Below are 8,142 nucleotides of genomic sequence, written 5' to 3'. Positions count from 1 at the left end.
CAGCGGATGCACAAGTGCTGATTCTAAGCAACCTTCAGCTTCGCCCCGCTTGGCTTGTGTCCTGCCTTTCCTTGACCTCAAGCCCAAGAAGGTCTTGAGTCAGCAATGTTACCTGGTAGCTTAATTAGTGTTGGAGCATAAGGGGACATCACAGGACAAGGCCTGAAGCTTGGCAGAAGGTATCTAAGCAGCTTTTTGAAAGATATGCAGTTCTTTGGTGCTAAGCTCCACCCAGGTTTGAAAAACCATGGAAGAAATCTTTGTGCCTGGGTGGACGTTGAGGGCTTTGCCAGTGATTCTGTCCTATCATTACTCCTTGGAAAGATGTGTTTTGCATCCTTTGGCTTCCTGAGAGTTGCAGATGTTTGCTATGGTCCTTGCAGAAAGCTCAGGAGACCCTTGAACTCTGTTTGGCTCAGACCACTGACAGACCTGCATGCTTCAAAGCAGATTAGGGATCCACCTCCCCTCATTTTGTTGGTCTGGGGATGGAAGAATGGGGTTGACCATGGGAAAACAGGTGGGACAGGAGCTCTAGGTGCTGACCTGTTCAGTGGGTGCTTTATGAAAGGTATGTGGGCACTCAGAATGTGAGTCCCCTTCTGCCTACTGGAGGGGATATCTTCAAACCATACCATGACATCACATCCCATTGTGGTGGAGGAGCATTTTAAAAGGCCAGAGGAACCCTTAAAAGGTTGTCCCTTGAGAAGACCTTATGTCCTTGATCACCTCTAGGAATTTGAGGTCTTCAGGCCAAAACTGAAGTCCTGTTACTGCCAAAATCACTGGGAATCTGTGATTCAGTTACTTAAGGAAGAGATTAGGGAAAGGTGTGATGTCAAAGTAGATGGATGAAGCCATTCTAAAATCCACTTTCGTCCAGAGGTGATGGGTTATTTAACTCGTTTCACTGCATCTCCAAAATGAATTAGACTACAAGAAGACTGCAGGTTTGGGCAGGGCAAGGTCTATCTAGCCGCATCCACACAAGTGATGGTTGCTCCACCTTTGCAACCCTTGCAATCCCATCCCTTGCGGTGGGGTGGTTGTCCTCTCTCCTTGAAGTTTTCCTGGGGTTGGGAGGAAGGCATGTGTAAAGGAGAGAGAAGGTGTGAGAATGTAGATTTTATCCATTGCAACTCCTTCAGGATCTCCCTGTGGGTTGGGCGTGTTGTGCATAGTTGGAAATTGAGCATTCAGCCCATCCTGGAGATTGCTGCAATGAGGTGACTTGGGGGTCTTGGGAAAGGGGTGACCCACATGCCAGGAGGTCATAGAATCGTTAAGGTTGGAAAAGACCGCTAAGATCATCCAGTCCAACCATCAGCCCAACACCACCTACAAAACCATGTCACAAAATGCCATGTCTATGCATTTTTTAAACACTTCCAGGGATGGAGACTTCTCCACTGCCCTGGGTAGCCTCTTCCAGTGCTTCACCACTCTTTCAGTAAAGATTTTTTTCTGAATATCCAGTCTAAACCTCTCCTGGTGCAACTTGAGGCCATTTCCTCTCTTCCTATCACTTCTTACTTGGGAGAAGAGACCAAAACCTACCTCACTACAACCTCCTGTCAGAAAGTGATAAAGTTTCTCCTCAGCCTCCTTTTCTCCAGTCTAAACAATACCAGTTCCTTCAGCTGTTCTTCATAACACTTGTGCTCTGGACACTTGCCCAGCTTTGTTGCCCTCCTCTGGACATGCTCCAGCACCTCAATCTCTTTCTTGTACCAAGGGATCCAAAACTGAACAGAGTTTTCAAGGCGTGACCTCACCAGAGTCGGATACAGGGGCACAATCACTCATGTACTGCAGGACCATGAGACCTGGGCTCTTTGATGTCTGCAGCTACTGCTGAAGCCTTGCATGGAAGGGTGACGAGTGGAATTACCCACCTCCAGTGTGGGTCCATCTTCACACTGTTGGGGTTGAACCTGACCCCATTTGACTAAATTGTGTGGTAGAATCATAGAATAGTTTGGGTTGGAAGGGGCCTTAAAAAACATCTAGTTACACCCCCGCTGCCATGGGCATGGAAATCCCTCTAGATCAGGCTGCCAAGGCCCCATCCAACCTGGCCTTGAACACCTCCAGGGATGGGGCAGCCACAACTTCCCTGGGCAAATTGTGCCAGTGCCTCACCACTCTCATGGTGAAGAAATTCTTCCTTATGTCTAGTCTAAATCTGCCCCTCTCCAGTTTATACCCATTGCCCCTCGTCCTATCACTACAAGCCTTTGTGAATAGTCCCTCCCCAGCTTTCTTGTAGCCCCTTTCAGGTACTGGAAGGTCACTGTAAGATCTCAGAGTCTTCTCTTCTCCAGGATGAACAACCCCAACTATCTCAGCCTGGCTGGTAATGGATCCCAAATGTCTCATGGCACCAAGGCACAAGAGCAGACTAAAAAGCATCAAGTCCCTTCCTACTTAACAAACTGCTTTTCTGGGCAGCCAGGCTTGAGACAGACCATCCTTGTGGCTGCAGAAGTGAAGAGCAATTAAAACAACCCTAAACCCATGCTATCTTTGAAGGAATGGCGTATACACATGGATCCCCCTCCAAAGTCAATCCTGCCATTAGAATGACCCATGTAAGTGTGAGTCTACAAAAGCTACCTGAGAGAGCAGCTGGAGAGTGGAGGTGAATCCATTTCCCGTCATTCAGTAGGTCATTGCTGAAGCCAGATGGTGAAACCTATTTCCACCCTCCAAATAGATTCTAGGTCTATATTTATGTTTTGCTTACCCATAAATAAAATGGCTGGAGCACCTCTGCTATAAGGACAGGCTGAGGGATTTGGGGTTGTTCAGCCTGGAGAAGAGAAGCCTACGGGGAGATCTTATAGCAGCTTCCAGTACCTGAAGGGGCTACAGAAAAGCTGAGGAGGGACTATTTCCAAGGGCCTGGAGTGATAGAATGAGGGGGAATGGCTTTAAATTGGAAGGCGGAAGATTTGGTTTAGACATTAGGAAGAAATTCTTCCTGATGAGGGTAGTGAGACACTGGCCCAAGTTGCCCAGGGAAGCTGTGGCTGCCCCATCCCTGAAGGTGTTCAAGGCCAGGTTGGATGGGGCTTTGAGCAGCCTGATCTAGTGGGAGGTGTCCCTGCCTATGGCAGGGGGTTGGAACTGGATGGGCTTTACGGTCCCTTCCAACCTAAACTATTCTATGATTCTTTGATTGTATGATTCTACGAAAGGCTTTGCTGTTGGGCAGAGTCATTGCAGGACAATGTCCTTACAGGAGGCAAATCTGTGTGCCAGACATGGAGTCTTCCTGGTGATTTTATTAGGGGAAAATAGGAAAGACAAGGCAGCGCCTAAGAAAGAAAGATGAAAGAAGTTGAACTGTCTGGTTCACCCCTATCAGTCTGCTTTAAAAGCAAACCAGCCTGCTTTGCGGTCACTGCCTGGCTACCATGCTTTGCAGATCCCTGCTTCCATCTTTGCTGTCACAAGGGATTGGAGAGGAGATTTTGCTGCAAGCCTGAAAATATCATGGCATGGAGATAACCCCAGCTGGCCCTGGGGCAGGAGGGAGCTGCCCTATGATCAGCCTGGAGCACCCATGGGTGCTGAGTGGTGGTACAAGGGACCCAAACTCCCCAAAGTTTCTCCAAACATTACCAAACTGATGAATAATGCAGGCTTTGTCACGAGCATCCTCACATGACTCCCTGATGCGTCTATCTCTCCAGGAGCAGGACCCTTTCCCACCTCTCTGCAGCCTCTCCTCCTCTCGCTGAGCTCAATTTCCTTCTATGAATCATCATTTAAAGCCCAGATGTGGGCAGCTGAAGAGGATCTTATTAAAGTTTCATCACTACAACCGTTCCACTACTGGGAAAAGTAAGACACAGCGACTTATGGTCACAGCACACCAGAAACATTGGAAACAAAAAGTGTGTCCCAAATACCGGCACAGAAATTTTGCCTGGCCCAGGAAGGCAAAGCAACGTGATGCGAGGTCTTGTTTACAGCTTCCAGCAGGAGAAATGCGTAGGGGAGTGACACACAGATGCTCTGTAGATCCATAAAGGGGCAAAAGGGAGTTTTCTGGTTTGCTTTGTTCCTTCTTTAATCATCTCTAAGACTTGATCTGCATTTTCAAGGCTCTGGAGGAAGGAGGACCTCGCCTGTTCCCATCTCTTTATAACCCTACAGCGAACCACCCTTCATTACCCATTAGGCTGATTTTTGCTGGATTTCTCTTCCCCACAATCCAACTTTGGGAGTGATTTTCACTCATTCCAGCAGCTCAGTAGCAGCAGGTCCCTGCATGTCTCTCCAAGGTGACTGTAGAGTTGCTTCTGAGGATTTGGAAAGCCCTGAACTTTGAACTAATACCTCAGCAGAGGGAGGAAAGGAGCTGTGCGACAGAATTTGTTAATTTTGTAAGTGTTGATATATTGTTTTCCCTTTATTGCCTTTTTTTTTCACCTTAGAATCACAAAAGCACTACGTTGAAAAGACCTTTGAGATCATCGAGTCCAACTGTACCTGACCACTACTAAACCATATCCCTGAGCAGTTCTTCTACCCATGTTTTAAATACCTCCAAGGATGGGACTCTACCACCTCCCTGGGCAGCCTCTGCCAGTGCCTGAGAACCCTTTTGGTGAAAAAATTCTTCATAATGTCCAATCTGAACCTTCCCTGGTGCAACTTGTAGCCATTTCATCTCATGCTATCACCTGTTGCTTGGGAGAAGAGACCAACACCCACCTCGCTACAACCTCCTTTCAGATAGCAGGCAGACAGCATAAGGTCTCCCCTCAGCCTCCTTTTCTCCAGGCTAAACAACCCCAGTTCCCTCAGCAGCTCCTTGTAAGACCTGTTCTCCAGCCCCTTCATCAGCTTTGTTGCTCTTCTCTGGACATGCTCCAGGATCTCTTTCTTGTAATGAGGGACCCCTTGTTAGAATGGACCTCAAAGACCATCCAGATTCAAGCCTCCCACTGCATCAGGTTGCTCAAAGCCCCATCCAACCTACCTGGTCTTGAACACCTCCAGGGATGGAGCATCCATGATTTCTCTGGGCAACCCTCTTGGGCCCCAAGTCTCTTGGTGCTGCTGCAAGGTCACAGGGGATTTGCAGCCCTGGTCATACTCAAACCAATCGGCTGCCTGTAACGAGCATTTACCCACCCTACCTTCAGTGTTTCTTGTTCGTGGCAATTATCTCTGCTTTGAGCTTTTGATGCAACTGTAATACCAGAAAACCTCTTTGGGATAAAATTGGCTGGGGCTATTTTGCAGATTGCTACGTGTGTTTCTCTGAGAATCGCTTGGGCCAAACCCAAAGACCAACTTCACCACTTTCAGCATTCAGGTATGAAATAAAGTTTGGTTCTTGATGCTCTCCTTCCAAACAAAGTAAAGGAAAAGCAGTGGAGAAGAAGAAATATTCTTAAATCCTCCAGATTGTCTAACCCAGGTATTTGGTGCAATGTTTTAATCTGCTATTTCTCTGTTGCTTCTCCTACCCCTTCTCTGGAGAGATGTTTGCACCTACCTGTACACACAGTAGGTGCCTGCTTCTATGTGGGCATCACATCTCCAGCTGGAAGGAAACATCTAAAATCAAGGAATAATGTAAAAGGAGGCAGCAAGAGCCTGGATCCATGCAAAGGAGCAGTGCTGGCCTAAGGGCATTTATCCTGCCAGTGGGTCTACACATAAAACCTATTTATACCCTGTGGAACGAAGTATAAAAGAGTTGCTTCTCAGTTTTCCTGCCTCTGTATGCAGCGATGGTGCCCACTGGTGAGGCCGCAGCAGCTGGAGAAGCAGGTGGGAGAGACACTGCTCAAGAAATGCAATGGCTGTATCTCTACAAATGAGTTATGTTGCTCCTCTGGCATTTCTTTGTCAGTGGGACCATGACCACAGATTGGCCCCTTGGCTTCACGGTCCATGGGGAGGTGCTTGAGGTTGTTTCAGGGGCAGGGTGGGACACATTTGGGGGATGGAGGACCCACCTGATGGGGCTCAGAGTGTTGGCATAAGGGATGACCAAGGCAGGGGATGAGTGAGGAGACATCCAGAGGAAGCCTGAGGGAACAAATGGGATTTACCAAGGCAGTTTGGGGTGCAAAATGGGTCAGGAGAGAAAGCGAGGTAGCTCCTGCAGGAGCACCACCTCCTGAATAGGGAAGAGTTTCTCCTTGTTTTTTCTCCTAACCCATATAGCAATGATGTCAGCGGCAAATCCATCCCCATTTTTGCTCCTGCTTCTCCCAGCTCAAATAAACAGAGCTACTGGAAAGTGTTCAAGACCTGGCTGGATGAGACTATGAGTGGCCTGATCCAGTGGAAGGTGTTCCTGGCCATGGCAGGAGTGGTTGGAACTGGATGGGCTTTGGGGTCCTTTCCAACCCAAATCATTTTATGATTCCACCTTTCTGGCACAGAAGTTTTTTTCCCCAGGCTTTTTCAACATTCTCCCTCCTTCTCAAGGAGGTTGAGGTTGTTGGGTTGCAATTCCATCCTTGCTGTGGGCAGGGGCTGGTGTTCACCAGCAGCCTCCCAGTGACACCATATATACCAGTACAGTGATGTAGTGGCTACTATTGCTCCAAAAAGCGATAGATATCCCCCAAAAGGGATGTGGACGGCATGGAAACCTCCCACAGAGCCTGAGCACAGAGAATGTGACAGAGGCTTTAGCAAGATGGACTTGCTCAGGTCCAGCCCTGCATCAACTCACGGCCACTTGCCTTCACGGCATCTCCAGAGCCTAAATTACTCCTGCTCTAAACCATACTGTGTAATTAATTAAACCTAGCTGAGTGCAATTCAGAATGGTGACATGCAATGAACTTTTGTGTTGTTTTTGACTCCAGCAGGAGTGAAGATGGGGGCTTTTGTCAGCTCCCTCCCAAACATCCTGTCTGCTCTAATCTGCCGCAGATGCTGGATGATGCTCAGCTGTCAGTGCTTGCGGCCATGTCAGCGACTGCATCATTATCAAATTACTAAATTACACCGTGCCCAGCCTCCTCATCTCTCGCTATCCATTTTCTTTTGTCAAGGTTGCTAAGGAACTGCCTGTGGACATTGGATGCCGCGATGAGGTGAGTTTCTCCTCTCTGCAGCTCCCTGTAAGACTTTGCTGGCTGGCTCCTGTCCAAAAACCCCCTTCTGCAAAGGGGACGAGTGTGCTCAAGCTGTAGGTGCATGTGTATTCCTAGATAGAGGCTCATGGAATGGTTTGGGTTGGAAGGGACCATAAAGATCACACAGTTCCAAACCCCCTGCCATGGGCAGGGACGTGTCAAACTGGGCCAGGCTGCTCAAAGCCTCATCCAACCTGACCTTGAAGACCTTCAGGGATGAGGGAGCCATGACTTCCCTGGGCAACCTGGGCCACTGCCTCACCACCCTCACAGGAAAACATTTCTTCCTAAGACTTCATCTCAGTCTCCCCTCTTTCAGCTTAAAACTGTTCCCCATCGTCCTATCCCTGCAATTCCTGATCAAAAGCCCCTTCCCAGCTTTTCCGTAGGCCCTTTCAGTACTGGAAGACTGTTCTAGGGTCTTCATATAGGCTTCTCTTCCAGTCTAAAGAAGCTCAACTCTCTAAGCCTGTCCTTGCATGGGAGGTGCTCCTGCCTTTGGATCAACTTCATAGCCCCCTCTGGACTCGCTCCAACAGATCCACGTCCTTCCTGTGCTGAAGACCCATGGGCTCAGCTCTGGAGCTGCAGGAGCTGTATGAAATGAATCATGGGGTCACTTGTGCTCCAAACTTGCCCTCCATTTTGTAAATTCCATGAGGATTTTGTTTCCAAAGGCTTGTAGTGATAGGATGAGGGAGAACAGGCATAAACTGGAGTGGGGCAGATTTAGGCTTGACGTAAGGAAGAATTTCTTGACAATGAGGGTGGTGAGGCCCTGGCCCAGGTTGCCCAGAGAAACTGTGGCTGCCCCATCCCTGGAGGTGTTCAAGGCCAGGCTGGATGGGCCTTGGGCAGTCTGATCCAGTGGGAGGTGTCCCTGCCCATGCAGGGGGGTTGGAACTAGGTGGGCTTTAAGGTCTCTTCTAACCCAAACTATTCTATGATTCTATGATTTATGAAGCTGGTTTTACGTGCTTGAAAGCTCCAGGTTTTCACATGCGTGAGGCTGACTGCTCAT

This window comes from Cuculus canorus, chromosome 1 (assembly GCF_017976375.1).
Source record: "Cuculus canorus isolate bCucCan1 chromosome 1, bCucCan1.pri, whole genome shotgun sequence".
In the NCBI taxonomy this organism is placed as follows: Eukaryota; Metazoa; Chordata; class Aves; order Cuculiformes; family Cuculidae; genus Cuculus; species Cuculus canorus.
Note: the sequence above shows the minus strand (reverse complement) of the source record.